We start from the raw sequence: 20391 nt of genomic DNA, 5'->3' as shown, positions 1-20391 counted from the left end.
AATTTGAAACAGGAACTTCCTATGAATATATATTTGTAAAATATTTTAACAGAGCTTGAAGGAGATGCCTGATGAAGCACGGCCATGTGTGAAACACGTAGGGGTTTAGGAACTTAGTTGATGAGTTCTGTATGTTACAGGAACACTGGGGTTGAATACAACAGAGGCATGTAGGCAGCTACAGTAAGTCTGCCTTTTACAAATGGGAGACGCGAACACGGAAGTAAGAGACCATTGCCGACAAATTACTCCTTGAGAAAGAACAGTTTTGTTTGAAACACGTGGGAGGAGGTTGTTTTTTCTGTCTGTGGATCCAGTATCCGTTTATGTAGTTTAAATAAACATTTTTTAGCCAATTTTGCTGGTGAGTCTTAGTTTGCATGAGGAGCGGCTGTTTCCTGATCTCATTCTTACCTTGTGACTTCACGATCAGACATACGCCATGGAGGAACGCGGATCACCCATCTGGGTGCGACGCCAAGCCAGGAGATATCGAGGGACGGTATTAATCGTGAGTAGAGGTACTCCATACCATATCTAGTGGACAGTGTATTCATGCTGCCGTGCCATTACATTTGAACCAATTGCAGTTCTGTTGTTGGCAATCTAAACGAGTCTGCACTCTGTCCTCTCCCTCCTCTAAAAGTCTCCTTACTGGACTCATCTCTGTTTTGCTCAAAATACATACTCACTGCCATAATTACCTACGGCGGAACTCCAGCTATCCTGTCAGCTAACTGACTTTTTTTCCTCTTTTTTTTATTGCCGACAAACAGCTGATCCCAGCGCGTGGGGCAAGCAGTCAGAAGCCAGTCCTGCTCTCAGCATCTCAACCAACAAGTGAACTGGCATTACATAAGTCTACATTTACCATTTGTTTTCTGTTGTAATACACTCAATTCTTACCTCTGGTTCGCTCTGTGCTTGTTTTTCTTGTCTTTTTCATGAGCCTGTCTGCAGTGAATCTTGTGGGAGCTATGAAGGCTCCCACGTGCAGCAGCAGCAGCAGCAGCAGCAGCAGCAGCAGCAGAAGCAGCAGCAGCAGCAGAAGCAGCAGCAGCAGCAGCAGAAGCAGCAGCAGCAGCAGCAGCAGCAGCAGCAGCAGCAGCAGCAGCAGCAGCAGAGGTGAAGCTGTTAACATATATCATACAACACTCTGACAGCATGAGTGTGGATCAAAACCCCTGAGAGCTCAAAATATGTTGGAGAAAGTACATGATGGCTTATAAAGTGCAGTATTATTGCATAAATGTAACTAGAATATTGACTAGAGCTCTTTTGCAACTACTGATGCAGCGGCCGTTATTCGAACACCTCACGGCGCCGATTTTGAGTTCTCTGCTGTTCCCTACGCAGCATGAACGCGGCCAACCGCCCCAGGCACCTGCGCTTATCGTGGATGTTTTGTTTGAATTTCATGGATTCTGTTTCTTCGTTTGCAATAAAATGGATGAATTGTAATGTGTACAGTACTGTGCTACTGTGCTACTGTGTCAATTTCATGTTTTTAAAAGCCAGAACACTAAAATTCATTTTCTGCACTCGCCGCGCTCGCATCTTAGTGCGGGAAGGCTGGATTTCATCCCACGGTTTCAAATCGGGATTCCGATGTACATGACGCGTGAAGTGTTAGAATAATGGCAGCTGCATCAGTAACTGCATTTTAAGCAAATCAGAATTCCTATGTTTTATTTGTTGGCATACCATTGCGCATCTATTGAGTTTATCTCACCTTCCTTTAGGTAGTGTAAAAAACCCAGAGTATTTCATCCGCGATTTGCATTACCGAGCTACGAGAATAGCAATTGTTGCAAAAAATTCCCTTTTTTGGCCTTCTTTCAACCCTTTTTTGACCAACCAATCTGATTGTCTAAGCAAGACTGACAATGCATCTAAAAAATACATTTACCGGTGATTTGGACAATAACGGCTTTCAGAATAGCAAACCATGCTAAATCACCTGTAAAGTGTCCTTTAGATGCATTAAGCCACATTTCGAAGCTACTAGAATAAGCCCCATAGAGTTTATTAAATAGATAAAATAATCATATACAGTATTGTGGAATTATTATGGGTAGAAGTGTTAAGAAATCAATCTAGGATATAGCTGTTTGATAAACAACAGTTTATTACTATTTAACTAAGCGCTAAATTGATAAATACCGAGAACTTTGTTTGGAACTCATGGAATACACTTCAACAAAATTGAAGTTCTACTATACAGTACATTGCGGCTTCATCTTTTGTGGGGCTTTACTAATCTTTAATGGATAAGATTATTTTGTATTAAATTAATTGTAGGCACATACTATTTATGATGATGTACTATACATAATGAATTGTGTACAGTATGTAATGTGTCAGTATGATTATTGCTATGTGTTTTACTTAATACAGTATGTGGAAGTAATTCATATTTGATATTTATGTAAAAATTATATAGTAATATTTTTAAATTAAGGAAGGCTCAAAATACAAATCTTGCTTCTTTTGCTATTGCTTTTGCTAATCCCATAATACATCCCATAAAGTATAAGAAACAAGCAATGACATTAATGTAATGTAACAACCATATTCATTCCCTTGACAACAATATGATCATTTAAGCACGGTTTATCAAAGATTCTCCCCTGTTTTAATGCTGGAGGATAAAATTCTGTCATTATTATAGCAGGATATTTATTCATTAGGTTTTATGAAACAATTATCCTGCTGTACACATGATATGAAGCTGAACAACAAGGTTTCTGCGCTCGTGCTGTCAATAAATGTAGTGACGTAATCCGTTTGCAGCTATGCGTCAGGGGTCACTACTCAAAAGGCCCCTATAAATGGGAAACTCCCGCAACGAAGGGGGAACTCCGCAAAAGACAAAGAACAAATTGTACACAGAAGCGCACCACAGATTACCATAAAATAATGTTTAATACAACAATTACATATAAATAACTGTATACAGAAAAAGAATCAATAATGAAAAAAACATACAAATAAAAAATGATAAAAATACAGACAATAACAGTCCCACACACCTGGGAAACAACCCCCGTGAGTGGGAACACCCCCCAGAGAGTTCTATTTGAGAACAATACTATACAGGGTACACAGATACCAAAAAGTGCGTCAAACAATTGTATAAAAAAGTAATGCAAGCCCCCTGGTATAGAAACCATGCCGAGGGGAAGGGGTACTAACCGTGAGAGGCAGCGGATGGCAAGCGCAACCACCAAAAGTCCAGACACAGTGACCGCACAGCAGAAATTCCCCTCCGCTCGCACTCACAGACTGTCTCCTTCCAGCCGGCATGCACATCCGCAGAACAGCCTCCAGTGACCTCTACGCGTTTCACACCACGTGCAAGACACATGATATTATCTTGAAAAGACACATGATATTAATGTAGTAGTTTTCACATGAGTGGAGAACTAAAGTTATTAGTAGTAGTATAGTTAGTATAATATAGTATAATAAACTATTATTATTTTGTAAATTGTAATATAAATGTCATAATAAAAGATGTACACAAATAGTTAAAAAAAATACATGAAAAATAGGTGTCACCCAAATAGTTTATTTTTTGCTTTTCTAAAAGATATTTTAGGACTCGGCGCAATCCCTTGTTCACTTGAGTTTTCATGAGCTAAAGCAAATTCAGTAACCCCAAAAAGGTCCAAAAAGCATCATTTTAAACATGAGTCACTTGTATCAAGTCTCGATGTGCTTTAATGTATCAATGTGCTTTTACTTTTTATCTGCTTTCAATAGTGAGTATTTTGGGGAGTGGTGATATAAGAAGTTAGGGGAGGAGACAGATTTATTAAAATATACATCTAAATTTGGTTCATTTTTCTTTGTGTCAAACAAATCATTCATGTCTGAGGTGGTGTTAATTTCTGCTCTAGGCTTAAGAGATCTATTCCAAATATAAAAAAACAAGATTAACAAGCTTAATAGTACAGATGCAGCCACCAGTATTAGAAGTCGTGCCTGGGAAATTTCGGGGTAGTCTCATAGTAAATGCCTCAACATGCCTCAACATTGCCTCAACATTTATGTGAGATTCTTAATGGCCCATTGGATTAACACAGCAGGGGTCTCTGCAGACCCATTCAGTTTGAGTGGGACTGCAGGGACCCCCGCTGTGTTAATCCAATGGCCCATTAAGAATCTCACAGAAATGTTGAGGCAATGTTGAGGCATTTACTGTAAGACTGCCCCAGAATCTCCCAGAATTTCCCAGGTAAGTGTTCTAATACTGGTGGCTGTATCTGTAGGTGGCTGTCATGAACAGATGCAGATTAATATCTTGTCTATAGTTTTGAGCAAATTGCCCAAGTTTTATAAATATTGATAAATATATGCATATTTTAGTAGCGCCAAGTTGTGCAAATCCATGCGGAATAAGCCCTTTCCGATCAGATTTGCATGTTTTGCTATACTGTAAGCCCTTCTCTCACATCTAAACTGTGCAGAAAAGGCTTTATTTCAAAGTGGTTTCATTCCAGATCTGGAAATCTGGACAGAATGACCAAATTCTCATTTTTACAACTTCCTGAATTCTAGTAGCTCCATTAAGTGCAAAAGGCAAAATCGCTTCAAACAACTAAAAAAAGACAATTCTCATCACCTCAAAGAGTTGAGATAGGTGTTTCAGTTTCCAACCAGAGCCTGCAATATTGTTTTGGAGGGGAGAGGAATAGAGGAGAAAGGGAGAGGGAGAAGGGGGAGGGGAAGAGAGGAAGGAGGTCCAAAAGGAGCACACGTGAGACACTTGAGATATATATGACAGTGGAGATCACAGTATCTGGTTTAGTTCAATGCTACAGCTGCTGCCCTGAAAAGAATCTGTCATTTATTCTGATCCTGTTGGTCCTGTCACCTTTATCCCCTTCCTCATAAGGGCCGTTAGACTTGTCACTATAAGTTTTATGGAAATATTTTAGGAGGTGACTCATTTTAAAATACTTTGCAGGTCTCATTAGCATACAGTGAAGAAGAAGAATCAGGCACACGGTCTTAATCATCAATGAAAAGGGGGTTTATTGTGCCAAGGAATCAACGTTTCTGCAGTAATACTGCCTTTCTCATGGTGTAGGCTACCAAATACAAGTGAACAGCAAATATATATACACACATATACATGCCCCCTCTGGTACTCACCCCTCCCTGCTCAGCTCCACGATGTCGACACCCACGTGGTGATGTCAGCGCGCCTGCGTGGCGCTCCGTGATGACGTCAGACATTGTTATGCATATCCCTGGTAGCACAATACAGAGCTGCCTAGGGAAAAAAACACTGCCACACCACACACCAGTTGACAACGCCCGTGATGATGTCAGACATCAGGGGGGGGGTGGAGTTGGAGAGGGGGGGAGGGCAGTAGATGTAATCCGTCGCCATGGGAATACATTCTGAGCAGGGAGGACTGAGATCTCAATGCATCACCCTGTGAGTGCTGAAAATTATTCATAAGTAGAACAAATCAAGCATATGTGACATGTAAAAATACACCATATAACTATGTAACAAAAACATCATATACCTATGTAATAAAAAGAATGGACTATAAGCTGCATAAGACTGTATTCTATTATTCTACGCAGTCTCAAGTATAATAAATATACCCAGACTTCCTACTCAACAGTGGTAAAAAGATCATAATCAAAGACAGAATGACGTGCAGATCTGATCATGTCGTGTACATAATAAAGTGCCCATGTGGTCTTCTCTATGTGGGAAAAACTATCAGAATGCTTAAAACCAGATTTATAGAGCATACAAGTGTAATTAGAAAAGGTACAGACCCCTCTGTGCTAGTACAACACTGTGTGGAACAGAATCATAACGTGGCATCTCTGCGCGTTATGGGAATTGAGTCAGTATCGCCCAGAAAAGGCACTCCTGACAGGGAGACATTTTTGCTGAGACGAGAAGCATTCTGGATTCACGCATTGAACACCAGTAATGGAACAGGACTTAATGATCAACAAAATTTGAGATGTTTTCTTAACAGAAGATAATTTTGCTTTATTTACAGGCACCTTTGATCTGGAACCTTTTATGGGCTCCGCTTCTATCCTGATGTGGGAGATCGCTGCGTATCCTTCCCCCCCTTTCCCCCCCTCCACTCCCCTTCCTTCTCCCCCCCACCACCCCTCTTCCCTCCCCAGACATATGCTATTAATATATTTTGATGTACTGCTCATTTGAATGATATGGTTATATTTATTATACTTGAGACTGTGTAGTATAATAGAATACAATCTTATGCAGCTTATAGTCCATTGTTTTTATTACATAGGTATATGGTGTTTTTGTTACATAGGTATATGGTGTATTTTTACATGTACAAATGTGAGGATCCAGGGCACTACGGATTTTCAAGAAAATAAATTTATTCTAGGCACACACAACGTTTCAAGCTGTACAAAGTGTAGTGCCCTGGATCCTCCCATTTGTTCATATATCTTGAAATTACACCAGACAGGTTATTTCCCTGAACCACGGAGCACCGGTACCTGTAACTGCAAGTATATTGCTGCTTAATTATACTCTTACAGGTGTGCTAGACATTACCCTTTTGTTTGATCGTATTTTTACATGTCACATATGCTTGATTTGTTCTACTTATGAATAATTTTCAGCACTCACAGGGTGATGCATTGAGATCTCAGTCCTCTCTGCTCATAATGTATTCCCATGGCGACGGATTACATCTACAGCACAGCACATGTGAGTACTGCACTGGTAGAGACCTGCCCCCTCCCTCTCCAACTCCACCCGCCCCCCTGACGTCTGACGTCATCGCGGAGCGTCGCGCTGATGTGCTGACATCACCACGTAGGCGTCGACGTCGTGGAGCTGAGCAGGGAGGGGTGAGTACCAGAGAGGGCATGTACTGCACCGACACACTTTATTCGAGCAAATACCCGGTATGTACCTGGCAGATACCTGGAATGCGCCGCTCCTAACCTCTGACAAGCCCCGTTGCATTTGCCTTCCCAGCCTGGGTTCATGCCTGGCTGATGGGCGGCTGATCTGTTAAATGATAATGATTAGGATTTAATAGGCTGCAATGCTTCGCGTGTCTACCAGATGGCATAAATTCATGAATTGTAATGCAGTTTATATATATATACTGTGCAGTATTGCAGCCAGCGGGAATAAAATGCTTCAATCCCTGCCTGGAAAATAACTCAATGCACTCGGGCAGAAAACAGTCACAAACCTCAATACACCCGGGTATACCCGAATTCGTGGGACTAGCCAAGCTCGAATAAAGTGTGTCGCCAGTGTATATGTGTGTATATATATTTGCTGTTCACTTGTATTTGGTAGCCTACACCTCGAGAAAGGCAGTATTACTGCAGAAACGTTGGATTCCTTGGCACAATAAACCCCCTTTTCATTGATGATTAAGACCGTGTGCCTGATTTTTCTTCTTCACTGGATCACTTTGGGACATCAGGAGCTCCCCAGAACAAGCGCCCCGGCGGTTAAGTACCCTACTATCACCTGTTTGTTTGAGTGCGTGCACTACCATCATTCCTCATTAGCATTCAGTACATCCCAGGCACCTCAGTTGTATTTTTTGAGAAGAGGTATTATTGTATGTTATTAAGAGTGTTATATTATGTTATATGTTATTTGGAGTGAGGGTTGAGGGGATTTATACAGTATACAAAGTGAAACAGTACTAGAGATTGCACTCCTTCTCCTCTAATTTTTGGCAAGTTTTTATCCGTGACTTACTATATGATCATGTTAAACCATTCAGTTTTATAAGTATAAACTGCAACCAACTACAGTAGAATATCGCCATATATAGCATATAGCATATATAATAGCCTGTATTGTATATTCTGAGATGTTAGTCTTATGCCTTTTACATTAAATCTTCTGACCTAGACTTGCAAAACTGATTAGCAATTCTTAACAACCAATAATTATTCATGTTCTTCCTTTTATTCTAATACAAGTCTGAAAAATGTTAAATAGTGCTTCACAATTTAATTGTTTTTGAAGTGAAACTTCTTTGCTGGCACCTACAGGGTTTTCATGGGGAAAAATCCTTGCGTTGTAATGAAAAACAATAACATGAGTGATGTCACGGTACTAATAGGCACGCACTGTCGCTCGTGCCCGTCACGCGTTGCCTTTGCGCTCACGCAAAAAACAATGCCGGGTCTCGCTGCACATGTGCAGTGGTGACCGGACTCTGGTGCACATGCGCAGTGGCGGCCGGAGTCTGGCGCACATGCACAGTGGCTATCGGACTCTGGCGCACATGCGTAGTGGCGGCCGGGCTATGTGCTTGGGAGACAGAGGCATGCAGAGGCACCCAGGAAGGCACACACGCAGGCACACACACACACACACACACACACACACACACACACACACACACACACACACACACACACACACACACAGAGGAAGACACACACACACACATACAGAGGCAGGCACATACACACACACACACAGAGGCAGGCAGACACACACAGACACACACAGAGGCAAACACACACACACAAACAAACACGCGCAGACACACACACACATACACACACACAGAGACAAACTCAAACACAGTGGCAGACACACACACACAGAAAGGCAGACACACACACACAGAGGCACCAGAGATGCTCACACACACACACACAGACTCACACAAACACACCGAGATGCACACACACACGCACACACCCACAGAGACAGTTAGTATAACTACTGTATAAGTGCAAATAGCTAATCCAGAGGTGTGTGCAGAGCATGTGCGTTTTAAGTCAAACTTCTTTGCTTTTTGCCACTGACATTATGTTTTGAATTTTACTTAAAATTATCACCATCACAAATACAATATCTGTGACAAAACAGTGACCAAAGACAAAGATGTTTTACTTAAAATGCACGTGCTCTGCACACACGACTTTTTTTTTAACACTGGTCAGTTACATGTAGTTTCTTTCCTTGCTTTTCCATATCAGTACCGCATAAAAAAAAGATACAAAAATTCATTATAGCCATGTTTTCTGATTCCTTTACTATTTCTAAAAACATAGAAAAAGACATTTCCAAATGTGGATCATTGAGGTTAGTGGACGCAGAGGAAAACTGCTTGCGAAGAGTTGCTAATTGAATTGATCTGGTTAACACCAAGAGCCAATGTGTGGATGATAAAATACAAATGTAAATGCTGCCCCTTTGACTCTCAGAAAATCAATGCACAAGACACAGCTGGCTTACTTCCTATTTCCCTTTAATGGTTTCGTAGAATGTAAATTGAATAATCTGATAGTAACAATTAAACAGATGAAACATTTGAAATTATCTATACTGTACATGCAATTAATATCAGATTAAGGAACGTGGTAATTCATTTTAATGAACATGGAATTCATTCCTGTTTCCCACCAACGGTCATACTCACTAAATTCCTAGAAGGTGTTTTTCACACATACCAAAATGCATTGCAGCTCGTTCAGGCTGTAAATTTAGTTTTTTTATTTATTCAATGTATTCAATAAAAAAGGATATATACACTAGCAAATGGCAAAGTGGCAGCTAATTTGTACGCAAGATTTGGAGATTGTGACTGAAAATAGCAATAAAGTGTTTTTTCCTTCTTATTCCCCAAGTTTGGTGATGCAGTTTCTGTACCGAAGACCACAGGAATGTATTATATACTGTACATGATATTTTAGCTACAGAACCGGCATATAATTGCTTTGTGCATTAAATCACTATTTAAGTGACATTGGGTGGCCCCCCTTTCCTGTTTTTTGAACAATCCAGTTGTCCGCATGGATATTTAATGCACTGCTAGTAACCTGTGCAAATATAGTTCTGTAGCATCTTGGACTACTGTACTGTCAGGAACTGGAATACCTGTACCTTGATGGAATTCAGGTCCATGGATAACTGCATACTCCCCTGACCACTGGTTGTCAATAAGCCCCACTGGTTGTCAACACAGGCTTTTAAGCAGTTAGTGGATTTTACTCTCTGCAGGGCATATGTATTAAATCAAAAGTGAAGTCAATCTTGGGCACAAATCTGTACCACATGTATCAAAGGAAAAATTCCCATTGAAATCAGTAGGATTTTTTCTTTGATACATCTGATGCAAATTTTATATGTTTGCCTTATGTTATCTTTGTTAGAGACGCATGGTCCTTAAAGGGAACTGCCCATGGTAATGATATTCAGATGAACACTGACCGGTAAGGTCACGGCAAGGTTAAAAAAAAGTATACCTATAATCGTTTGGGTATTTTTAAAACCTTCTTGTACCTGTTTGCATGCATTTGTAAATAGCTGTCTGTGAAAAAGGCATACAGGCCCATATTTATTTAAGTGATGTTACTCCATAGGACACCTTCCTGCTCCCGATAGACACATTGCAGCTTCAATAGATCGGACAATATTTCATGTAATGACACTGCCTAGAATATATTGGCTAAAGTATTTAAAAGAGCATTCCCTCATAGCCCCATGTTGGTCCATATAAGACTATACTGAACGAATGTAATCGGACAGTATAAGTATACTCTACAATTAAATATAAGTAATTGTGAGTGTGTTTAATCCTTTAAAAAAGTTTCTCTTGTAAACATTGTAAAAATAGTATATTATGAATGTACCTAATTTCTTGATTTGTTACTGTGCTAACAAACCATACAATGCTATGTGGGAGAAGGTGTGGCTCAGTGAGTTAAGACACTGATTCTGCAATCAATGACAATGAGTTTGTCAGCTCCTTGTGACCTTGGACAAGTCACTTTATCTCCCTGTGCCTTAGGCACCACCATAATGTACATAGATTGTAAGATCATCTGGACAAGGACTGTGTCTGTAAAAATCCAGTGTGCTGCGTACTGTGCACTATGCTGTAATTGTAAAGCACTTTGGTCACATTGGGAGAAAAGTTCTATATGAAATAACATTATTATCATTAAAGTTATTATTAAATTGGTTATATAATAAAGGTTATTCTTACCATTGATTGGGTCAGTAGTACAGTATTTCTAGAACAGGCATTTTGGGTGCAATTTAGACTCCACATCTAAAATGTTGCATCCTTTTAATTAGGAGGATAAAGTATATTGTGGTAAACATTAAACTGTGCTTATAGTTGGGGGTCTATTAATTTGTAGTAAAAATTCTGATTTTTTTCCCCTCTTGATTTTAATAACCAAATGTGCATTTTGTTGTCATTAATTTTTTTTATTCCCTTTAGAATTATTTGTCTAACCACAGATTAGCAATATATTTTAGAAATGGCCAGGAATAATACTGAAGTGTAATTGCAGAACGAAGACAGATATAAGGAGCTACTAAACCATGGTGATTTAAGTTTCCCTTTAGTGTTATCACAGTAATCTTGTTTCCGATTAAAGCTGTGAGAGAAGATTTTTTATGCCTAGGGAAAATGTTTAACAAAAACAGCAGGGAAAGAATCATTACCAAGCAAGCTTAACACATGTTGCCAACTGGTGTTAATGAACTTCAAGAAAAAAAGAGCTATGCAATATTTTGTTTCAAATAAAAGAGGCATCTGAATTTTTTTTTATCAAGCCATCAATTAATGGAATGTCACAGCTCAAAATTACAATTACTTATTGTAGTAAAGACTGTCTCGATGTGAGTATTAAAAGAGGAACTTCATCTGTCATGTAATTATACCTTGTGTCTTCTATTAACCAGCATCAATGCTTACTTCCTTTTATGGGAGCATGAAGATAACTGATGTATTTACCTCAGTCTGTCAACCTTAGATTGTAAGCTCCTCGGAGCAGGGACTCCTCTTCCTTAATGTTACTTTTATGTCTGAAGCACTTATTCCCATGACCTGTTATTTATATTATCTGTTATTTATTTGTTTACCCCGTGTATTCCTACTGTGAAGCGCTATGTACATTAATAGCGCTATATAAATAAAGACATACAATACAATACAATCTAAACTGATTTTAAGATGGCTGTGCGTCACTGATGTTGGTGGAAAACATAGTTTGTTGGCTGGAAAACAAAAATATAGTACTTAGCATGATCTTTTATGCTGCATTGATTCAGTCATTATATCAGGGTTGGGGGTGTGGGGGAGGGGGAGCGGAGGTGGAAGATAAGGTCACTGAACAAATTATTAGTCATAAGACAATTTTCATATTCTCCTTAGTCATAACTTTTAAAAGGCATTGCACTCCCTGTTTACATTTTAATTTGGGAGAGTCTGAGCTTTAGTTTCTGATGTGTTACTTGTTAAAAGTATGTCAGTTTAGATTTTATTTATTTTCCCACACATTAATTCCTGATTTCTTTGTCCCTACCCGATTTTAAAAAATGGCATTACAAAACTAAGAAAAGACAGGGTGCCCAATGCTACATCCAATTGACAAAACATATACAGTATAGTAATAAGTATAAAGTTTAAATACTTCAATAATAATAATATTTACTTGGTTATTTAGTAAAACCCTTTGGCCAAAGCGTCATAAGCTTGCATACCACTTCAAGGTAAACCAAAATGAATGCAGGTCCTACACTACACTGTGAACCCTTCCTTTTACCTCTGTATGAGGGGAAGCAACAAACGTTGAGTCTTGTCCATTCAGCAAAATGCTAGAACCTCCCAAGTTAAAAAGGTGGAGAGGGGCCACTTACCTCAAAGCAACTGATATCAGTCAGGAACTAAATTAACACACATATTCCCAGCACGCTCTAACTCCAACACCATCACATTATACACACATATATATATATATATATATATATATATATATATATATATATATATATGTATATTTATGTCAATAAGAGTGCTACTGAGCGTGGCCAATGTTGTATACAAACAAAAGACAGGGGTGCCCAATGCTACATCCAATTAACAAAACATATAAATTAATAAGTATAAAGTTTAAATACTTCAATAATAAAATATTTACTTGGTTATTTAGTTAAACCCTTTGGCCAAAGCGTCATAAGCCTGCATACCACGTCAAGGTAAACCAAAATAAATGCAGGTCCTAACACTAAACTGTAGTGCTGTTTGCTGGGTGATAATGGTAAAAGACAGGGTTGCAGACCTGTCTAAGACATGCAAATGAATATACAGGAATATTTACAGTTGCTTTATGCTTTACTGTGGAGGGTTTTAGTCACTTTTTTTACCTACCATAACCTTAATAGTCGTGGTGATTACCTACTCTTATCTCATTTGAGCAAATGTCAGCAAGCCAACCTCACACTGATGATACCCATCAAGGTTGAAACATGTCTGTGAGTGGGTAAACTGACTTTGAATCTCCCAAGTCCTTGCTTAAAAGCTGTGTTTAAAGCAGCATGCATTGACTAAGGGTTGCTCATGTAATGTGAGCATGAGATAAAAAGTGGCACTGTGTGCTCATTTGCATGTCATTTCCCAGAATCCCTTGCTGCAGTGGAAGTGCTGTTTGCTGGGTGATAATGGTAAAAGACAGGGTTGCAGACCTGTCTAAGACATGCAAATGAATATACAGGAATATTTACAGTTGCTTTATGCTTTACTGTGGAGGGTTTTAGTCACTTTTTTTACCCACCATAACCTTAATAGTCGTGGTGATTACCTACTCTTATCTCATTTGAGCAAATGTCAGCAAGCCAACCTCACACTGATGATACCCATCAAGGTTGAAACATGTCTGTGAGTGGGTTAACTGACTTTGCATCTCCCAAGTCCTTGCTTAAAAGCTGTGTTTAAAGCAGCATGCATTGACTAAGGGTTGCTCATGTAATGTGAGCATGAGATAAAAAGTGGCACTGTGTGCTCATTTGCATGTCATTTCCCAGAATCCCTTGCTGCAGTGGAAGTGCTGTTTGCTGGGTGATAATGGTAAAAGACAGGGTTGCAGACCTGTCTAAGACATGCAAATGAATATACAGGAATATTTACAGTTGCTATATATATATATATATATATATATATGCAAATATAACTGTATGCTCATCTGCATGTCTTAGGCAGGTCTGCAACCCCGCCTTTCCCCATCATCACCCAGCATACAGCACTTCCACTGCAGCAAGGGATTCTGGGAAATGACATGCAAATGAGCACACAGTGTCACTTTTTGCCTCAAAAACCATGGTTTTTTAAAAATGGTTTTTGAGGCAAAAAGTGACACTGTGTGCTCAATTTCATGTCATTTCCCAGAATCCCTTGCTGCAGTGGAAGTGCTGTATGCTGGGTGATGATGGGGAAAGGCGGGGTTGCAGACCTGCCTAAGACATGCAGATGAGCATACAGTTGTATTTGCATATTTGCTTTCCTGTGGAGGGTTTTTGTCACTTTTTTTACTCACCATAACTTAACTCATTATTATGGTATATATATATATATATATATATATATATATATATATATATATATATATATATATATATATATATATATACATACATACATACATACATGCATGCATACATACATACATACACATACATACATATATATATATACATGCATACATACATATATATACATACATACATATATATATATATATACATATACATATACATATACATATACATATATATATATTGTGACAAACGGCTTACTCCGGGGCTCCGTCGTTTGTCCGGGACTGTTTAGAACACGGTCTTTTAGGGTAGGTTAAATGATGAGGCGTCACGTACTGTTCCTTTAAACAGGCTATGCCTGGTTTATTCAGTCCCAGGCACTGAGACTGCCACAGTGCATACAACAGAAAACAGATCAAAACAAAAGCTGCTCATCTGAGCGATAACTTAACTTAGATATCCCTGACTCAGGGTTGGAAGTGGCTTTTCCACTCCCAACAACAAAACAAGGTACTTTTGCAGTCTTATACAAATGAACAGAAAGATTGAACCTGTTTGGGGAAGAGGCTTCTCCCCTCTGTAGTTCAGCAGCCTTCCAGCCTCCTGGCTCTTGTGGAGAGACCAGAGCAAACAGGAAAACAGTCTTACATACCTGATTCCTAATTAGCATGACAGATGACAGAAATCAGGCAGCAGACAAACTCTGGTCTGGATCTCTCATCCCTCAGTTCCAGCGCTTGCCAAACTGTGGGATGGAGTGTATGTATTATAAGGCTGCACTCCCAGGCCAAACAGGATAGAAACTGTTTAGTATCCTGGGAGCCCTATATACGGAATTTATTACCATCCCCTGGTTTCTGTCACATATCCTCCCCCCCAGCTCAGACCTCGAGGGATGAGCGACCATGGATATTAGGGAGTGCATCCTTGACAACCCGTCAGCATTGCCATGTTTGTGCCCTGACCTGTGTTCCACAGAAAATTTAAAGGGTTGTAGGCTTAGGAACCACCTGGTCACTCTAGCATTCTTTTCCCTGTTTTGACACATCCAGGTAAGGGGTGCATGATCTGTGACCAACCGGAATTTTCTCCCCAACAGGTAGTATTTGAGCGTCTCTACAGCCCACTTTATTGCGAGACACTCTTTCTCTACTATGGAGTAATTTTTCTCCTGGGGATTTAGTTTCCTACTTAAATAAAGGATGGGGTGCTCCTCACCTTGAGACTCCTGGGAGAGTACCGCCCCCAGCCCTACCTCAGATGCGTCGGTTTGGACTACGAACTCTTTGGAGAAGTCAGGTGTGACCAACACTGGTTGGGCACAGAGAGCTTCTTTCAGGCTTCTAAAGGCTTGTTCGGTTTCGGGGGACCACTTTACCATTAGTGGTCCTCTTGCTTTTGTGAGGTCAGTTAGTGGGGTTGCCTTAGTTGCAAAATTGGGAATAAACCTTCTATAGTACCCAATTAACCCCAAAAAGGTCCTTACTTGTTTTTTTGTAACTGGCCTTGGCCAATTTTGTATCGCCTCCACTTTGAGTGTTTGGGGTTTGAGTAAACCTCTGCCAATAGAATATCCCAGATACTTGGCCTCCTCCAGACCAATAGTGCATTTAGCGGGGTTAGCAGTTAGTCCAGCAGACCGGACTGCGTCAAGCACAGCTTGGACCTTTGGAAGGTGGGATTGCCAATCTTCACTATGGATTACCACATCATCCAGGTAGGCGGCAGCATACCGAGCATGTGGTTTTAAAATTTTATCCATCATTCTTTGGAATGTGGCGGGAGCTCCATGTAAGCCAAAAGGCAACACCTTATACTGAAAGAGGCCGTCTGGGGTTGAGAAGGCTGTCTTTTCTTTTGCCCTTTCTGTGAGGGGAACCTGCCAGTACCCTTTTGTTAGGTCCAGGGTTGTGAGATATCGGGCTTTGCCCAGTCTCTCTACAAGTTCATCTACCCTGGGCATAGGATAAGTATCAAATTTTGACACCGCGTTTAGTTTCCGGTAGTCATTACAAAACCTTGTTGTACCATCTGGCTTTGGGACTAAGACTATAGGGCTGTTCCACCCACTTTGGGATTCCTCAATTACACCTAGTTTTAGCATTTTTTTAACCTCTAAACTTATAGCCTTTCTTTTGGCCTCTGGGATTCGGTACGGTTTAAGGTTAACTCGGACCCCCGGTTCAGAGACTAGGTCATGTTCAATTACGCTAGTTCTACCTGGCCGTATAGAGAAGATTTCTTTGTTTCTTCTCACTAAATTCTGAACCTCTCGTTTCTGATGAACAGACAGGGTTTCAGCTATGCTAACCTCTGGGTCAGTTTCTTGATTCTCTGACGGACCTGGGGGTACTAGGGTTAACAAGACTTCTCTATCTTTCCAGGGCTTGAGTAGGTTTATATGGTAAATTTGCTCAGGTTTCCTCCTACCTGGCTGTCTTACCTTATAATTTACTTCTCCCACTCTTTCCAAGACCTCATATGGCCCATGCCATTTAGCAAGGAATTTACTCTCCACGGTGGGAACCAGAACTAGTACCCTATCACCTGGAAAAAAAATTCTGACCCTAGCACCCTTATTATACGTATTCCTCTGTGCTTCTTGAGCTTTCTCCATGTGTTCCCTCACTATGGGTAGGACTGCAGCAATGCGGTCCTGCATCTGGGCAACATGCTCTATTACACTTCTGTAAGGGGTAACCTCGTGTTCCCAAGTCTCTTTGGCTATATCCAGTAAGCCCCTTGGGTGTCGGCCATACAATAGTTCAAACGGGGAGAAGCCTGTGGATGATTGGGGAACTTCCCTAATGGCAAATAACAGGTACGGTAACAAACAATCCCAGTTTTTCCCATCTTTATCAACCGCCTGCCGTAACATGCTCTTTAAGGTTTTATTGAACCTTTCCACTAAACCATCTGTTTGTGGATGATAGACTGAGGTTCTGAGATGCTTGATTTTTAGGAGTTTACATAGCTCTTTTGTTACTTGGGACATAAATGGTGTTCCCTGGTCAGATAGAATCTCTTTAGGAATCCCGACCCGGGAAAACAGAACTACTAACTCTTTTGCTATGTTTTTAGCAGACGTGCTACGTAGGGGAACTGCCTCCGGATATCGGGTGGCATAATCTAATATTACCAATATATGCTGATGTCCCCTAGCAGACTTTATTAGGGGTCCTACTAGATCCATAGCAATCCGGTCAAATGGTACCTCTATTATGGGAAGGGGTACCAATGGGCTGCGGTACGCCTTGAACGGGGCGGTGATCTGACATTCTGGGCATGAGGAACAATAATTCGTAATTTCTGCCAGAACCCCAGGCCAATAGAAGCTTCGGAGAACCTTTTCTTTTGTCTTTTCCACCCCTAGGTGTCCCCCCAATGGATGACTATGTGCGAGGTGTAATACTACGTTACGGAATGTCCGTGGTACCAACAATTGTTTAGTTGTAACTGATTTCCTTTTATCAACCCGATATACTAGGTCGTTCTCTACCTCGAAGTAGGGGTAAGCAAGTGACCTATCTGGTTGGCCAGGAGTACTATTCTGGTCCCGTATATTTCCCCTTGCTACCGCTAATGTGGGGTCCTCCCACTGGGCCTTCTTAAAACTCCCAGGACTGACCTCTAGGTCAGCGAGGGTCTTATCCGGTTCTGGGGTGGTAAGTGTCTGCTCAACATCTTGATTTGGGGTATTCCCTACCAAAGTAGTGATGGGGAAGGGAATTTTACAGCACTCCTCCTTTTCCCCCTTCTTATTTGGGCCCTCGTCAACCTCCATTTCTGAAAAAGGGAAAGGATTTGTTTCTTCTAATACTTCGTTATGGTCCGCTATTGAACTCTGGGCGCTATTCTGAGCGGGGGACCACATTTTTAGAAAATGGGGAAAGTCGGTCCCTATTAACACATCATGTGCCAGTTTGGGTACAATACCCACCTTGAAATCTAAAGAACCAAACTCTGTTTCAAAAAAAACATCAACAGTGGAATATTCATGATTATCCCCATGTATACAACAAATTGCCACTCTTTGTGAACTGTTTCCCTGTTTCTTCTTAATGGGCAAGAGGTATTCGGACACTAGTGTGACCATGCTCCCAGAGTCAAGAAGTGCCCGAACCCTCTTACCATTAACCTTTACAAATGCCCACAGATGGTTATTCAAGGGGTCCTCTGGGCTAGGGCCCATACATTGGGACAACAGCGAATAAGGTTCCACGCTGTTGCATTGCATGGGCTCATCATTTAGTGGGCAGATTTTTGCTGTGTGGCCCCTCTCATGACAATTTACACATTTAGGTACATAGTCTGTGTCCCACTTAGAGCCTTTTCCCGGCTCCCCATGTTGGCTATTGCCCTTAGTGTGCGAACCACTGTTGCTGGTGCTGCGTGAAGGTGGTCGCCGCTCTTCAGCGCCCCTTAACCCCGGTACCCTTTTACCGTCTCTGGAAGAGTCCTGGAACCTCGGGTAGTGGGGTTGCTCCACGACTGTGGGTTGCGGGTGCTCTTCTGCTGCATTGTACCTTTCTACGAGGGCCACAAGCTCATCCGCATTGTGGGGGTCACTCCGACTGACCCAACGGCGTAAGGCAGAGGGAAGTTTCCTCAAGAACTGGTCCATGACCAACCGTTCCACGATGTGGCTGGCTGAGTTGATCTCGGGTTGTAGCCACTTCCGGGCGAGGTGGATGAGGTCATACATCTGGCTTCGGGTGGCCTTATCCATCGTGAAGGACCATGCGTGAAACCTTTGGGCGCGAACAGCCGTGGTTACGCCGAGGCGGGCGAGGATCTCGAACTTCAATTTTGCATAGACGTTAGCTTCGGCTGGCTCTAGATCAAAGTAAGCCTTCTGGGGTTCGCCGCTTAGGAAGGGTGCGATTAGACCAGCCCACTCAGCTTCTGGCCATCCCTCTCTCTGTGCCGTGCGTTCAAACGTGAGAAGATAGGCTTCCACATCATCCGAGGGTCCCATCTTCTGAAGGTAGTGGCTTGCCCTGGTCATTTTCGGAACTTGGGCAGCCACTGCCAGTGGAAGGTTACTGATAGTCCCCCTCAGGATCTCGAGTTCCTGCTGTAAGCCCTGAGCGAACCGCTGTTGCTCCTCTCTCAGCAAGCGGTTTGTCTCTTGCTGGTTTGCATTCGCGTTTTGCAGGGCTTCATTCGTCTGTTGCTGGTTTGCATTCGCCTGTTGCTGGTTTGCATTAATCTCTTGCTGGGCTATTAGCAGCTGTTGCTGGGCTGCATTCGTCTGCTGCTGGTTTGCATTAGTTTCTTGCTGGGCTATTAACAGCTGTTGCTGGGTTTCATTCGCGTCTTTCTGGGCAGCGACATTGCGTACCAGCGCACCCACCACGTCTTCCATCTTGTTTGCAGAGGATGAAAAAACTTTTTTTTTTTTTTCTTTCAAAGTTCTTTAACCCGCAGACCTTTTAGTGTTCTGCCCGCATTCTCCACCATATGTGACAAACGGCTTACTCCGGGGCTCCGTTGTTTGTCCGGGACTGTTTAGAACACGGTCTTTTAGGGTAGGTTAAATGATGAGGCGTCACGTACTGTTCCTTTAAACAGGCTATGCCTGGTTTATTCAGTCCCAGGCACTGAGACTGCCACAGTGCATACAACAGAAAACAGATCAAAACAAAAGCTGCTCATCTGAGCGATAACTTAACTTAGATATCCCTGACTCAGGGTTGGAAGTGGCTTTTCCACTCCCAACAACAAAACAAGGTACTTTTGCAGTCTTATACAAATGAACAGAAAGATTGAACCTGTTTGGGGAAGAGGCTTCTCCCCTCTGTAGTTCAGCAGCCTTCCAGCCTCCTGGCTCTTGTGGAGAGACCAGAGCAAACAGGAAAACAGTCTTACATACCTGATTCCTAATTAGCATGACAGATGACAGAAATCAGGCAGCAGACAAACTCTGGTCTGGATCTCTCATCCCTCAGTTCCAGCGCTTGCCAAACTGTGGGATGGAGTGTATGTATTATAAGGCTGCACTCCCAGGCCAAACAGGATAGAAACTGTTTAGTATCCTGGGAGCC

The sequence above is a fragment of the Ascaphus truei genome, chromosome 3 (assembly GCF_040206685.1).
Source record: "Ascaphus truei isolate aAscTru1 chromosome 3, aAscTru1.hap1, whole genome shotgun sequence".
NCBI classification, from domain to species: domain Eukaryota; kingdom Metazoa; phylum Chordata; class Amphibia; order Anura; family Ascaphidae; genus Ascaphus; species Ascaphus truei.
This window is presented reverse-complemented; position numbering follows the sequence as displayed.